Source organism: Agelaius phoeniceus, chromosome 29 (genome assembly GCF_051311805.1).
Source record: "Agelaius phoeniceus isolate bAgePho1 chromosome 29, bAgePho1.hap1, whole genome shotgun sequence".
Classification (NCBI taxonomy): Eukaryota; Metazoa; Chordata; class Aves; order Passeriformes; family Icteridae; genus Agelaius; species Agelaius phoeniceus.
In genome coordinates, this window is record NC_135293.1 from 3359220 (window position 1) to 3376009 (window position 16790).

A 16790-nucleotide genomic window follows, 5' to 3' on the forward strand; every position below is an offset into this window, starting at 1 on the left:
TTCACCTTAGCCTTTCCCAAAACCACTTGTTATTTGGGTTGGTGTCTGGGCTCTTGGGGACATTGAGAGGAGTTCCATGCAGTGGTTCAGCACTGAGGATACTCAAGGTGTTCTTAAATCTCTGTCTGATCCTGGCATTGGCTCCTTGGGAGTTCCAAGGGTGCTTCAGGTAGAACTTTTCCCCCTTCAACAACAGTTCCAAGTTACCTTTTTATTTTGCTTAAACAATGGAACCTGCACTATCCTTTGTTAGATAAAAAAGCAGGAGACCTGGCAGACACAATCTTTGGAAAATGCTGCTGGCTGGGTGTGCAAGGGGGAAGTCAGAGAATGTAAATAATAATAATAATAATAACAATAATAATAATAATAATAATAATAGTGAGTGACAGAGTTAACATGTGCTGGTAGTGCATGAATGGGAGAGCAGGAAATGGTTCACCTGGTGTGATGTGTTTGCTCAGGGAGGAGGAGGAGATGTGTTTCATTCAGAGCAAATCCTGCTGATGTTCAGGGTGCTTGTGTATTCTGTGTTTTCTTTCCTTTACACCTCCTTCATGAAGGCAGGGCAATGAAATTCTGCATTTTAAATCTTTTCATTACTTGTAAAAGTATTCTAAATTGTGTGCAATTCAGATGTCCCTTCCTGGATTTAGGCAAAATGAGCAGAATAAATGTAAGCTCTGTGATGGGACAGCAGTCTCTGATTTTACAGGGAAGGGACTTGAAATCTTTGTTGTTGAAGGCTGTGAAGGGATTGTGAACTGTTGGGTCTGTACAAAGAAGTGCATTCAGAGTGTGTGAGCAGACCAACTGAAATATGTCACTTGGCAAAGCTCTCTGAAACATCTTTTCCTATCAGGAATTGGATTTGACAGGGATTGCCTCTGTAAATAATTGCTGCGCTTAAAAAAAATCCCAACAAAACACAATAAAAAGGTCAAAACCCCCCAGGTGTGATCAGCACAAAGATTATTTCTAACTGAAAGGTTGAGGATTTCAGGACCTTTTGATTAATTACAGAGCTGGGGAATAACCAGCCGTGTCGTGGAGGAAGCAACACTCACCCTCCTCTCAGCTTCTAACAATAGCTGGGTACAAGTTCAATGATGAGGCTTCCCAATTATATCCTATAATTGTCTGCAAATTCCCATTGAGGGATGTGAATGAACTTGCTGGGATGTTTATGCTGCTTAATTAAGGCTGGTGGTAGGTGGGAAAGGAAAGAAGGTTGGCTCAGGGAAGTTGTGGGGGTCCTGGCTGGGATTGCCTGCTTGGGTTGAGCCTGTAGTTATTCCAATTCCTGCTTGGAGCCCAGTTTTTGTCTGGCATTGCATAAGTGTGCAGGGAGATGTGGATCCCAGCCATTGCCTTGTCTTTATCTCAGATTTTTGGCTGAGGGTACTGGGGGGCACGGGCTGACGTCGCTGCAGGTTGTCGGCCTGGCTTCCCTTTCGCCTTGTGACATGGAAAACAAACAGAGAATTAACTTTGGCTCCTGCAGTGCTCCAGTGCTGGCTGAGGGCTTGAATGGTTTTGTGTCAAGAGTCTGGATTCCTGGTGAATCTGGGTTTAAACTGACAAAACAGGGCAGGATGCTGGGCTCCTGTTCTTGTCCAGAAAGTTTTATAGCTGGAGTTGGATGCTCTGTGCAGAAGGAGCTCCTGTACCCTCAGCAGGAATTCCTTCATTTGAGATGGTGTTCATTTCCCTGCCTCCTGGGCACCTGGAGGGGTGAAGGCTCTGAGGAAGATGATGTTTTGAAGGCAATCCCACCAAAAGGGATGGCATTCAGCAGAAAGTTGGGATTAATTCTCTTCAGCGTGTTTCTAAAGAACTCAGGGTCTGCATGGTTTTGGTGCACTCCAGAAGGAGAAATGTGATTTTAATGGTGTGTATCAGGTCAGAGGTGCCCTTTTCCAAGGATGCCAAGAGCTGCTGCTCCATTGGAATCGTAACTCAGGCAGTTTCAGCTTTTGCAGAGCTCAGCTCCCACTCTGCAGGTGCTGGATGGGTGAACTGTCAGGAATTGTGACCCCTCTCAGGAATTATGCTTCATTCATAGGCATAAAAGGGTGGCAGATATTTAGCAATATTGGTCTGATAAATAGTGTGTAACTTTCAAGGTATTTTTAGTCGGTTTTCAGCGCAGTTTGGAGGCTTCTGAAGCTGCACACATCGAGCTCTGGCCACTTAGGACTCCCACAGGATCAGTGCTGGTGTGTGGCCACATTGGAATTTCAGGCCCCTGATGTGATGAGCTGAGCCTGAGCTCGGCTTACAGCACAAGACTGATGGTTTTAAGTCAGAGTTAAAGGAATTTAGGGAGCAGGTTTGTCAGAGGTCAGAGCAAACGCCTGTGACGTCTGTGGTTCTGCCTTGCTGCTCCCTCCCGCTCCTCTCAGCTCACTCTGCTCTGAGCCCTGGGCACAATTCCTCATTTAGTGGCTTTTAAAATGTGAATTGTCTGGGGCAGGGAGGGAGGAGCTTGGTCCCAGTGTGTTCATCAAAGCAAAGCCAGTTGGACTGTAGGGTGAGAGGAAGGGAAGGGAGCAGGCAGGTTTGGGGCTGTGCAGCCGTAATTTCCAGCCCAATTTTTTGATGTTTTTCTCTGGTTTTGTAGCTGTGGGAGTTGAATTATGCTGAGAGCACAAAGGATGATTGCACTGCAAGGCTCTAACCCTATGAGCTGGGATCCAGGGCAGGAGTTTGGGCTCTCCAAGGTGTTCCAGAGGGGCAGGAGCAGTCACTCCTTCCCTGTGGAGAGGGTGCTGGGATGTGATGCTCTCACACAGCACTTTGATGACACACAATGGGGCTGTTTGCTGGCTGACTTTTGCTGGCTGATTTTCCCCCATGGAGGTGAAGATCCCAAGTGTGACACTGGCTGTAGCAGGGATGGATTATTTGGGGTCTCTGGCAGAGCTGCTGAACTTGGCAGTGATGCTTTAATGAGTGAGACAACGTTGTTTGCTCTGAAATATCTGCAGGAACTGAGAGTTCACTCAGCAACCTGCAGGAAAAAAGTCAAGTTCCAGCTGTTGCACTGACCTGGGCACTGGGAAATCCCTCACACAGAGGCTGCAGACAAACTCTGTCCTCTCAGCAGCGTTTTGTGATTGATAAAGTACATAAAGAATGTTTGCACTTGAAGGTGGGCTTGATTAGAAAATCTCAGGATTTGTGCAGGGAGCCTTATCCCTGTGTGTTGGTTTTTCAGGAGTAAGGCATGTGCAATTCCACAGACATCACAGGATAACAAAGCATTTTTCTGTTTCCATTTGCAACTTCATTAAGCACATCCACGTTGTGTTACGGCACTGCAAGGATTTTAATACTTCATGAGCTATGAAAGGATTCATTAAAATTTGAGTATCAGACAAATGTTCTTCTTGTCTTTTCTGCAAAGACAATCCAATTATATTCTCTGGGTAGTGCAAACATAGAGCAGTGATTTAATGAAATGAGCAGGATTGGTTTTTTTCTGGTCTTCAATCTTTTCTGAATGTCATCTTTCTGAAGTCAGGCTGATGTGTTTACACAGCTTCAGTTTGGGATGGAGGAGTCCAAGAGCTCCCTCTAAGTACCCCTCAAAAGCTTTCAAAAGCCAGAGAGGAAATGGAGCTCCTCAGTGTCATGTCTGAGTGTCTGAAAGTCTCGCCCAGTGGAGCCTTAACAGGGCTTAAAGGAATAAAGCTTTTGTTTTAAAACAGTACTTGAAGGGAAGCCTTTAAAGCTCAATTAACTATTTCTCTGTTCATTCAGTTCTGTGGATTTTAGGCTCTGGGAATCTGAGCACTCTGTTTCTGGCAAGGGGAGCATAGCACACAGGACAGTCTTACCTGGAGACTTAAGGATAAAGCAATTTATGTATGAACTGGTGCTTTATATGAAACAACTTCTCACCTCATCAGCATCTTTACAACTATTAAATCAGCAAAATAAATGCCATGTGTAGATTTTCCTTAGGCTTCTCCTCTACCTTATCTCCAGAGCTGCTTAAATAATTTGTGTAGTGTTTGGCTGCTCTCTCAGCGCTTGGATATCGAGTTTCTAGTCCACAAAACCAATCCACTGGAGCTGGGTATCTGCATGGAGTGTCAGTTTTTGTTCTGGGAAACATGAAATGTTCTGCTTTGAGCCTGTACAGTGTGTGAATTTGGTGGGTGTGATAAGAAAAACGTCCCCGTGTTTTGCATGGCTCCGGCGGCCGAAGGAGGAGCAGCCTCGTGATGCTCTTTGCTCATCAGCACCAGGGAAGAGTTGTTTTTCCACATGCTCTAATCTGTGATAACAAAAAGAACTTCAGATTGTGTTTTTCAAAGGCACTGTGGGTCTCTCAGTGCTCAGATTTGCCAGTGACTCTCTCTGCTGAGTGTCCCAGAGCCTGATTTGGAGTGGCTCTGGTTCAGATCCACGCCTTGTTCTGCTGCTGGAGGAGGCTGAACAGGGCCCAGCAAGCAGCTGGAGCCAAGGGATTTGTTTTCCTTTGTGGTGTTCTGGGTGTTCTGCAGAGGGTTGAGTGCTGGATGGTTTCTGGGGGTACTGTCAGTCTCTTCCTGGCACTGACAGGTTTTGGGTCCTGCTTTGTGACCTCCATAAACTTCAGCTGGACAATGCAGGAAAGGATTCAAGGCAAAATTTAACTTTAGTATAGATTTAGACAAACAGCCAACAGAAATGTCTTAGGTGGAGTATTTGAGGTGGCCTTGGACAGGTGGATGGGCTGGGTGGCATCTCCAAAACTCCTTGGGCTCCCTTCCATTGGCAGATTGATTCCAGAGCCAGCAGCTCCGAGCTGAGCCTTGAAACCTCTGGAGTTTGGTGAGGAAAAAGGCTCTTTGTCCCTGGAGAAACTGATACGGCTTCAGGTTGCTTGTAGAGGAGAGTCCCCTCTCTTTTTCTTGCTTGGTAGTGCTGATTTGTGTCATTTTTTTTCCCCAGAGGGCTCTCTCCATTGTAAGGTGATTTCCCCAGTAACTACCCCATGAGGGATCTGCAGGTGTGTGGCTGTGGCATCAATTAGAGAGCTCTGAATAATCCTAATTGCTCTGCAGTGGACAATGCTGATGGCAGCTGGTGATTAGACCGTATCTGAGTCCTGTGCTGATAAAGTGAAGGTTTTTAGCACCGTGGCACATGCCTGCAGGGGTGGGGGATGTCAGCAGATCCTGTTCCTCCCGCTGGCCCAGCACAGATAATGGGATTTTCACTACTCCTGCACTTCCCTGTGACCTCAGTGACAGTCAGTTTTATTTTAAGAGCTTACTGTGGTGTGAAATAAAGCAGAATTTTCACAATTCTGACCATTGACAGTTGGAGCCATCAACTGTTGTGGAAGGAGGATTGAGAATCCAAGATCTCCTGAGTTCAGGGTAACTTTGGATGATTCAGTTCCCCTGTTGTTGGCCTTGTGGAGATGGCACAACCAGTTTGGCATTAAATGCCTTCAGATTACAACTTTCTCTTGCATAATTTACAAGGAGACATAGATTAATGGCCTCCAAGGGTGGCTTGTGCAATGTACTTAATGGTTTTTGTACTCATCTCCAGTCGTTTGGTTTTCCTCAGGGCTGTGTTTGTGTGACTTTTGGTCATTTTTATCATTTCTCATTTGGCATCTGGGTCAGAGCAGCAGAGGGATGTGGCACAATCACAAAAAACTCCAGGGATGAGTGTGTTTGTAAGGAGAAGCTGTTAAGCCAGTGGACATCTGGGAAGAGCCAAGCTGGAGAATTTGTGCAGTGCCACATTGGTATACAGTGAATTACTTGAAAATGGGCATTGCTGGTATGCCAAGGATGACGAGGGCGAGTAGTAAATAAAAATACATTGCACATTGCTTGGCTCTGCAGGCAAACAGTATCTATTTCAGTCCTGCTAAGGAAATTCTTATGCCTCGAAATAAACTGTGGCAAGCGTGTGTAGAGCTCTGGGCAAACAGGGGAGGGTGTGCAGGGGAATGGGCAGGAGCTGAGGAGGCCACAACTCGAGGAGTTGAGACAATTTTATACAGAATTGATGGATTTGATGATGGCTAACAAGATACTGCATTCTTTCCCCTTTTCACAGTTCAGATTTGCTTTGGAAAAAATTGCTGTAAGGTCAGGGGAAGCTGAAGTGACACCTGTAGAGTGTGTGAAGGATGGAGGAAATCAGTGGAGGATGGATGTGTCAGTGCTTCTGGTGAGCTTAAATTTGGGCAGTGACTGTGCACTGAACAGTCCATGCACCCCGGTAATTTCAGGAAAAAAATATTTTTAATAGACCCAGTTAACTCTGCTTCCTGGGGAAATTCACCTTTCTTTGCACACCTGGCCTTCAGGTGCTGCTTTGCCTTTCTGTTTCTCCTCATCCTCTCTGGAAGGTGAGGCAGGAATGGGGATCTGGAGCAAGAAAGGAGGATCTGGAGTGATCCCCTTCCCTTTCTCTCTCTCTTTGTTTTCAGTCTCGTCACCCACAAACACAAATTTGGTTTCAGTCTCGATGTTTACAATTCATGACTGCGCCATGAGATCTGCCCAGATTAAAATCTTAACCTCTGCCTGACATTTCTGTGTAGATCATTAGTTATCAGCATAATCTCCTTGTGGTTAATCTTATACTTCCTCCCATTCCATTGCCTTTCTCAGTTATGGACAGCTCCATTTTTGCTGGAAACTCTGCCTCTGTTTTGGTGTAGATTTGTTGTTTTCTGTGTCGGGATTACGTTTATAGAACGTATCTAAAATTCCATCTTTCCTCATCCCCACGTGGCAGCATAGCTTTCGTTCTTTCATGCCTTGTTTACTACAACATCCTTCCTCCTGGCCTTGAGGAAAGGAATCTTGTCCCTCCCTTATCTCTGCAGAAAGCAGAGCTTGGATGTTTTGCCTCCTGCCCTGATCCTATCATCGCTCCTCATTTTCAGGACAGGATTTGTAGGTAAAAGTAATAACCTGAATTTGGAAAAATCAGATGGAGCTTGCTCTTAAACCATCACCAAGCCCTTGTGTGTATCTCCATTTGTCTCTTTTCTCACGTAGAACCATAGAATCATGGAATATCCTGAGCTGGAAGGACAATCACTTATTTTTAGGACATTCCTGGACCACTTTCCTGTGATTTGGGGTTGCAGTGAGTGAGCAGGTTTGGTAGGAGCAGTTAAAGTGAACAGGGATGTTTACAAGATGCTGTACATTGGAGAGTAATAAATAGTTAAATATTAACAGGAAGTTTTCATGAGGCTCCCAGGTGGCATCAACCGTTGGATGATAACACCAAATCCTTGGGTTGTAATAAAGTTTGAAATTTAACAAACCATAACAACAAAAAAAACCCCTCAACATTATTGTTGTGAGTAAAATTACAATCAAAGCTTTACAGGGAAATGCCCCAAATTAACGTTAAAGATTCCGGTCTTGGTCTAAATTACAAATCATCTCTTCTGCTGTACAGAATGAAATACAATATTTTGCCTGAAGATGTGGTGTCAGTTTTGGGGCTGGCATATTAAAAAAGAACCCAGCTGCCAACCAGAGGTGGGTGGGTGGTTATTTCTGATCCCTTACACTAAGCTCCCATGTAATTTTGAACACAAAGTACAAGGAGCAGGCTTGACCTGCTTGCCAGAGAATGGCACAACAGCCCTGTTGTAGACACTGGGTGAAGTATTTACAGCTCCTGGTCGCTATCCTGGTGTGCACTTTGTGACACTTGTCCCACCTTTAACAGTTGCTGCAGTGTTTTCAAATCAAACTCTGTGTTTTGGTACTTGGGGCTCAACTGCCAACAGCTTTGCTTGATTCCTGCAAGTTGTTTGTACCTGCATGGGGAATCAGCTCGATTGAAAGGTGCCAGAGAATGAAAACAGACCTAGTCTTGAGTTTTAATTTCTTTATTAATTCTTTTTTTTTTTTTTCAGTGTGAGGTGCTTTGCTCTGTAAGTCCAGTTCACAAGGGGTTTGCAGCCATGGTGTGAACATCACTGCTTAAAATGCACAAAAAGAAAATGTTTCTTTGATCTTTGTTCTGTCTGGACAATATTAGGGATACTTGGGTGGGAAACATCCAGATCTCTGTATAAATAGTTGGGGTGGCAGAGGAGAGCAGGAGTGGAAACCTTCAAGGGAGAGAAACAGAAAGGTCTAAAAAATCCATGAAAATGGGAGTCTGTCCTGAGAGTTCAGTGGAAGAAGATGAGGGAGGGAAACAGAAAGGTCTAAAAAATCCATGAAAGTGATTTCATGGATCACTGAGGGTCCAGTGGAAGAAGATGAGAGAGAGAAACAGAAAGGTCTATAAAATCCATGAAAGTGAGAGCCTGCCCTGAGGGTCCAGTGGAAGAAGATGAGGGCCTTCCATAGCTGAGGTTTGTAGCCCAAGAAGTCCTGTCCCCAAAAATAAGAGATGACATTGGTGTTCCCCAAAAATAAGAGATGATATTGGGCTCTAATCTCCGTCCATAAAATCTGAATTTGCACGGGACTTGGCACACCTGTGCCTTGTGCCTCAGGATGGAGCTGGAGAAGCTCATTTGCAAAGGTTGTCACTGAGAAGGTGAAGAATGAGTGACCAGAGGCATTGTGGGTCCATTGAGGTTGATGACTCCTCCAGGTTTCACCATATTGAGATGACTTAGATATATTTTATATATTATATAAGCAAAATGTGTGTGTTTACATATGTGAGAGCTCCTCTTAGCACGTTTCCCATATTGCTTGTCATAACTCACATCGGAGCAAATATGTATTTGCAGAGAAATGCCCCAGCAGCAGGTGTAGTGCAGAAGATAATAATTACTCCTCAGTTTAAACAGCAGAAGGTTGGCACAGAGGAGGCTGTTTCTGGAGAGTTCTCCTGTTATCTGCCCCTTTCCTCTGTAAACAACTGAGCTCAACCTTTCCCGTATCTCCATTCAACAACTTCTTCCACTATCACGGCAGGACAAGGTGGCACAAGGCTCCAAACTCTTTTATCTGGTCTAAACTCACATTTGCTGATCTGTGGAAACCCAGGACACCAGGAATATTTCTGTGTCTGCTCTGGGGTGCCCTGACCCCCAGGGCAGCACTGACTTTGACCCTCATTCATGGAGAAAGTTTCCTAAACTCCAGAATAGACTGGAATCCACAAAAGTGTGAACTAGATTATAGAGAGTAGTGTAGGTGTATCACTTGGTCAGAAATTTACGTTTTGGGACTTTTTAGTGTGTTGTGGATGGAAGGGAGATGGAGGGCACAGGGTGTCATCCTTCTTCATGCTTCTTCTTCCTTCTTCTTCATGGGTTTGGGTGGCATTTTGTAATTGGGCAGAAATTCCACATTGTGGGCTCTTTGGGATCCGTTATTGGGTTAAAAGGGAAAATAATCCAGGTGTCAGTTCTTAATTGGACAGTTTAGTCTTGAAAGACCTTGGAACAAGAGATTGTGGCCATCTTGTGCCTTCTAACGAAAAGCTGCTGAACTCACAGTAGTGAGACTGTTTTACTGATAAGAAATAATAAACACCTGTGTCCCAACATGAACTACCATCTCAAGTGCCTTCACTGATCCCCACAGGTCCAACATCCCTGTGGGTTTCATCTGTTCCTGGCTGGAAGTGCCTGGGTTGGAATATCTGAGACATTCCGTGTAGCTCCAGTTGAGCACGTAATTTGTGGAAGGCTTGGGAGGAGAAACAGTTTTGGGTTTTTTTTTTTTCCCCTTGTCCTTACTGATAGATGAGATAAGAGGTGTAATGTTGTCCTGAGAAATGTCAATGGGAAGAGTTTCCTTGACGTTGTAGTAAGTGTGTTGTTTTTGGAAGTCACTGTCCATGGGAAGGGAGGCACCTGCAGTTAATTTTATCTGTTCCTGTGTAAATACAGAGCTCCTAACGTTCCCAGCTAGCAGTTCAGAGGGGTCATGGCATTATGTACTGTAATATCTTATTTTATAAATAACACTTTATTTTAGTGCTGATTGTAAAATCTTGGATTTATTTGGCGCTTGCTCCTTCCCGACCTGGTGCTGAGAACTGCAGCCTTTGTTGTGGGTTGCAGCCCTTGAGTCAATGCCTTTTGGAAGGGTTGTTCCTTGGTTGTTTTGGGGGAAAAGGAAGGGATGAGTGAGTGTTGTTAGAGCAGCTGAGCTCGGGGAAGAAGTGACATCAAATTTGCTTGAGCATCTCGTGATTATTTCCTGAATTTTGCTTGGGCGTTGCTGGCAGGATTTTGGTATCCCCGTGTCAGCTTCCTATTTTCTGTGCTCTTCTAGTTACTCCATTTATTTTGTAGGCTCAGGAAGGGCTGGGGGAGCTGCTGTTGTTTGTCACCAAGGCGATCTAAAGTCCTTGTGCTTTTTACAGTCCACTGGAGCTCTCCAGCCCTGTCCCTCCCAGGCACGTTCCTGCTGCTGCTGGCGTTTGGGGTTTAGGTTTCTGCCTCTTTGGCCTCTGTGACATGAAGAAATAATTGAAGGAATAAGCCACAATGCAGTGGGGTTTGGGATTTAGGTTTCTGCCTCTTCGGCCTCTGTGACATGAAGAAATAATTTAAGGAATAAGCCACAATGCAGTGGGGTTTGCAGTACACTTGGAGCAATCCTCTGTCTACCCACTCCACTGTGGGTTCTAAATTTATTTTTTATTTAGTCTTCACCAGACGCAGTTTTGCTTAATTTAATAGCTGTTTTCAGCTTTATGATACATTAATGCACTGGGATTAGGTGTTGTCTTTTTTCTATTGTTGTGAGTAAAATTACAATCAAAGCTTTACAGGGAAATGCCCCAAATTAACGTTAAAGATTCTGGTCTTGGTATAAATTACAAGTGATCTCTTCTGCTGTACAGAATGAAATACAATATTTTGCCTGAAGATGTGGGGTCAGTTTTGTGTTCAGATCAAATAAATGCTCTCAAGAAAATAGATGATCATGAGTGAAAAAATTAAAAATAGGTTTAGGGATAAAAATTACATTTATAGGACAAATGGCACTTAACAACTGCCTGAATTAGGGGTCTTGACTGGAAAAGAATGAGTGAAAGAGCAAAACCTATAGAGTAAAAAATACTGTGCAAGTACAACAGGATTTCATAGATGATTTTCTAAGGAGTAAAACCCATATGGATTTCCATAGCAGCAGTGCTGCTCAGCACTTGCAGCAGGAAGCAAGCCCAGGCTCTGTAGTACTAGATTAAGATCACATGCTTGCAACACACTGAGGAGTTACTGCCGGGGGTGATTAGTCCTTGGGTTTCCTTTTTATTTTTTTTTTCCCTTTTCCTTGTTGGTTTTGTTTTTGTTTAGAACCACAAGAACCCATGGCTGCAGAGGGCACTGCTGGGACTGTACCGTTAGGAAATGAAATTACAGTTCCCTCTGCAGCCCTAACTCAGGCAGGACTCTGTGTGTGTGTGTGTGTGTGTGTGTGTGTGGGGATAAATTTATATGTCACATCTCGCAGCCATTTACAGTAAGAGGGGAAAAAAAGCCACGGGGACGTGCAGATCCTGTTTCTGTGGGGCTCTGCCTTTGGGTTCTGTGCCTGTGCCCATCATCTAACCTGACACCAACCCAGCCCTGGCACCAGGGCAGCTGTGACACGGCCAAAACAAGCCATTTTCAGCCCAAAAAAAGCCATTTCCAGCCAAAAAAAGCCATTTTCAGCTGTGGCAACGCCACGCTCTCTCCTGCCTTCCCCTCCAGCTTGTAAACACCCCGTGCCAATTTAACACCGCAGAAGCCACGGCAGCCTTTCAGCTGCAGCAAATGGCACCAAGTGGCGTGAGGCTGGTGGTGTTGGGGTGGTGGTGGTGGTGCTGGCAGGGTTAAGGCTGTTTGCCTTGTGCAGATAGCGGGCGGTTGGCTTGGATGCCTCCCCTGCTCAGGCAGCAAATGCATTGGCTGAGGTTGAGGGCGGTTCTCCTGCCGCAGTTGTTTTGTGTCCTGGACTCCCTTGGATCTGGAGCCTCCTAATTGCCTTGTCTGTAATCAAAATAAGAGTTTGTGTGAGCCAGGGGAGAGGAGCTGGTGGTGTGAGGGGAGCTTGGCCAGCCAGGCACTCACAGTGGCCCAGGTTGCCTCCAGTGACCCTCATCCACACACACAGGGCTTGTTATTTCACCCTAAAATAATCACCTTTATTCACAGCAAATCAGTCCCAAACCCATGTGGTGCCTGGACAGCACATGTGCAGCATCTCGGTGTTGATGTGTGTGGTTCAGAATTTGTCCTTAATGAACCATGTTCCTCTTAACCCAACCCAAACCTCTGTGAACACCCAGTTCAGCTCACCCAGGATGTTGCTATTAAAACCTGAGAATCCCAAAGGAGCAGCAAAACTTATCCTGAATGGTGTTTTCCCCCTCACCATTTTATGAACAGAAAACAAGAAATAAGACCAAACACCGAAGTTTTTAACAGCTTAACGCTTAATTGACTTGCCTGTTAAATACCTGGTTACCTGTGCTGGCTGGGGAATGTGTTTACAGTCTCAGTGAGGGTTGTTTCCACCTGGAGCACGGGGAAGTGGTGAAACACTGAGCGATCTGGAGGTGGAAATTCCTTTGCGCTGACTCCACGGCCGCCTGTCCTCCCCAGCTGGGCCCCAGCAGCACCAAGAAATGTCTGTTTGAATCTCTGATCAGAGAGCTTTGGGAAAGGCATTGTTCCCTCAGTCTTGGGAGCCCCGCTAGCAGCGAGTTAAATATTTATACACCCCTGGAAGGACAGGTTGGAGCCCCTCGTGTCGCTGCGTTTCTCCACGGGTTTGTTCACGTCAGGCTCTTGGGCAGCTTTGGGACAGGGGTTTGAAACACCCAGCTCCTACAGATGTGGTGAGGAGGTGTTGGGGTCTTGGGCAGCTTTGGGATAGGATTTTTAAACACTCAGATCCTACAGAGGTGGTGAGGAGGTGTTGGGGTGTTTTGCATCTTTGGGACAGGGGTTTTCAACACCCAGTTCCTACAGGTGTGGTGAGGAGGTGTTGGGGTCTTGGTCAGCTTTGGGAAGGGGTTTGAAACACCCAGATCCTACAGGTGTAAGGAGGTGTTGGGCTCTTGGTCACCTTTGGGACAGGGGTTTTCAACACCCAGTTCCTGCAGATGTGGCGAGGAGGTGTCGTGGCTGTGCTGGGCAGCTTTCTCCTGCTCCCTGGCCCCACAGCAGTTTTTGTGGTGCAGTGTGGTGGCTTCTGCCCCTACCCAGAACAGCTGTGCCTTTGTCCCCTTGCTTGGGTTTGTGGGGTTCCCTTTGGACTTTCTGTGAGGAATGGGGGGGAGTTGATTTTTTTTCCCTGTGCTGATTGTCCAGAGTCTCCCACAGCCTTAACCAGAGGCTGGGGGCTGTGGATGTCATGTCTGGACCTCTGCTGAGCCTCCCCACCTGCCAGAGCTCCCAAAAGCCACCTTAGAGTCACAGAATGTCCTGAGTTGGGAGGGACCCACAAAGATCCTTGAGTACAAGCACCCCAGCAATCCCACCCTGAGCATCCCTGGGAGCCTTGTCCAAACATTCCTGGAGCTCTGGCAGCCTTGGGGTTGGGACCATTCCCTGGGGAGCCAATTTTGTTTGTGCAAAAAGGCAAATCTCTGCATGCCATAGCAATTATTGGGGTCTGCAGACCTCAGTGGAGAAGGGTAATGAGGTGCATAAATCTTTTCAGTGGTGACCTGCAGTGAAAGCACAAAGTGGCAGCAAAAACCCAGATAAAACCTGTGTTTCTGGCCCATCTGATTGACATAACCTGGAGTAAGAGTTGTAAGAAGCCATAGTGAAGATGCTCTGGAGAGGTTTTACACAACTTGAGGTGCTCTCTAGCATGCAGACTTTGATAATGTCATGACATCTGTTCAGGATCTTGGGTAATGAGGATTTGCACAAAATGGTGATTGAATTTCTGGTCTTGAGTGCTTAATGGAAAAAGAGCTGTTGCCTTGGGTGGTTTGCTTTCTTTGAGCTGTCTTTGAGACATCAAAAGCTGGCGGAACAGGAAAAAGAGAAACGTTAAGAATGGTTTAAAAATAGTTTAATTGTATCTTCTGAAAACCTTTGGAGTGGGGACTTTAGGCGGTTTCTGCCCTGTGAATACTTGCAGCTGAGTTCAAAATGTGTAAATAAGCACGGGGCTTTGAAGATTAGTTTCCATAACAAATTCAATATTGTGTGACAGAATGTTAAGTAGGTGCCATGTGTCACCGGGTGCTTTGCATCAGGGCTGGCTTTTCCCAATTACCTGGCTGCTCCTTGGTAAACAAATGCTGTCTTTTGGATGCTTTAAACTTTGAGCATGAAAGAGGCAGGGGAAAATTCCCTTTGTGAGGAAATGCTGGTGAGGAACACTGAGAGCAGGATTCCTTGCAGAACATCCCTTTCTCAGGGCAGGTGTGGGAGAAGCAGCCCAGGCTTTCCCCCTGCTCACAAACCTTGATATTCCAGGCTGGAATTAGTTAAGTTTGATGGTGCTTTGGACTAAATTCTAGAATTTTCTGTTGCAAATATTTCTAATAAACTGCAGCCAGGACACCTGTAGCTAGACTGTGCTCATCTGTGTATAACCATTTAAAATATCCATGTATAACCTGGCTTTTCAAGCAAGCTTCCCATTTTATATTTAGTCTAATGCAAGGTGTTACCTGCAGGTTGCTATTTGGCTATTGCATTTCAATCAAGTACTGCTTGTGACAGGTTCACAAAATAAGACCTGTTGCTAGAAAAGGGCAAAAAGTTGGAAAAGAAATTAATTTGAAACACATTCCTGTGCTTTTTGTAATGGATGAGTGATGCACAGAGAAAACACCTGCACTGAAGGACTAACACAGAAGCAGTAAGATATTTGAGATTAAATTGTCCTTGTGGTAGAATTTCAGCTTTATCCATTTCATATTTCTTCAAGGGATTTATCAGGCTGGAGCAGAGCAGAGGTTGCTCATCTTTACTACCTCATCCAGTCCTGCTTATTCCAGGAATGGCATTAACAGCTTTAACACACTTAATTCTGCAATCCCCTAACATGGGGCCGAGGGGGATTTTCTTCCTAACACAGCTGGGGGTTGGATCATCCCAAGTGTTGTGCTGTGGCTCCCACCTGCTGCTCCTTTGGCTGGCTACAACTTGACCACATTCCACTGTTGGTCTGCTCAGGTGCCTTGACCAGAATTTAGAGGTAATATTTCAGAATAGAGATAATATTTCACCTCTGGACATCACTGTGTCAGGATAAAATAAATAATGAATAAGTTAATAAAGCCCCTCTTGCCTGGACGTTGAGTATGGGACAGAAAGCTGGGGAAGTGTTGAGGCAGATGGTGTTAATTCAGGATTTATTGCTGTCTCCCTTCACCAAGGGGGCTCAGGCAGAGCATCAGGAGCTGCTCAGGTGTTGCCTCAGACAGAGCACTCTGGTTTGGTGAGGACAAAGGGTGTCTTCATCTGCATCTTGGCAGTTCACAGCTGCATCCCAAAGGCTGTGAGGATAAACCCAGGTCCCTGTCCCCCATCTAAAGCCCTTCTTCCTGCTTCTGAAGCCCTGCTGGTGTGGTGTTGGCTCTTGGAGTGCTGATTTCAGCTCTGTCCTCTTTCCTGGCGTGGAGTTCTTGGTGTGTTCTGGGTTACAGAGCTGGGGTTGATTATTTCAGCCTCATTTGGACCTCTCAGACTGAGCATGGAGATGCTGAGGGGCAGGATTGACCTTCCCCTGGAGCTTCCCTGGCTTTGTTCATCCTGCCCTCCTCCTCCTCCTCCCTGAGTTACTCACGGTCTTTGCTCTGCTTGGTTTGGAGTTCAAAGCCCAAACCGCTTGTTAGAGCTGTTGTGGGGTGCTAAGTAATGAGTAATTAAAAAGAAAACCATGAAAACCTCAAGCAATAACACTCGTGGGTGCCCTTCTTTGTGGACTTGTTGGGAGAGCCACTGAAGAGCTCGTGTTGGTGCCAGGGCTTCCTCCAGGAAATCAGGGATAGGGTGATAGACAGATGGGAAGCAAAGCCTGATTAACATGAAGGGTTGTGGAAAAGTGCTGTTGGACACGTGTTATTTGCAGTACTGCTGTAAGAAACTTCACTTTTCTAAACTGAGAAACAAGAATTTTCTGGCTGAAACTGGCTGTGCCAGGCTGGGAAGCTCTTGGCGTGGAGTCTCATCACTCCTGAGCTTCAAAAATGACACCAAGGCTCTCCTGGAGCCTCTTTGCTGCACTGAGGGAGCAGGAAAACTCAGTTTTCTTCTTTTGAAGATGAGCATTGATGAGTTGTGAGGATGAATGATAAGACTCCTCAAAAACGTTCTTGAAATGTGGAATTTACACAGAAAGGCGGAGATGAGGCAGAATTTACACAGACAGGTGGAGATGAAGCAGAATTTGCTCTGCCGAGTGGAGATGGGGCAGAATTTTCACAGAAATGTAGAGATGAGGCAGAATTTGCACTGAAAGGTGGAGATGAGGCAGAATTTACACAGAAAGGTGGAGGTGAAGCAGAATTTGCCCTGCTGAGTGGAGATGGGGCAGCATTTTCTCAGAAATGTAGAGATGAGGCAGAATTTGCACTGAAAGGTGGAGATGGGGCAGAATTTTCACTGAAGGGTGGAGATGAGGCAGAGTTTGCTCTGCCAAGTGGAGATGGGGCAGAATTTGCAGTGAAAGGTGGAGATGAGGAAGAATTTGCACTGACAAGTGAAAATGAGGCCGATTTTGCACTGAAAGGGGAGATGAGGTAGAATTTACTCTGAAAGCTGGACATGAGGCAGAACTTTCACTGAAGGGTGGAGATGAGGCAGAATTTGCTCTGCCAGGTGGAGATGAGGCAGAATTTGCACTGAGAGCTGGAGGTGAGGC

General features: G+C 45.7%; 1 protein-coding gene across 1 annotated transcript in view; it reads left to right on the forward strand.

The window, feature by feature from the left end:
- Positions 1 to 16790, forward strand: part of INSR (insulin receptor) — a 63161-nt gene that overhangs the window by 16200 nt on the left and 30171 nt on the right. The window lies entirely within an intron of this gene.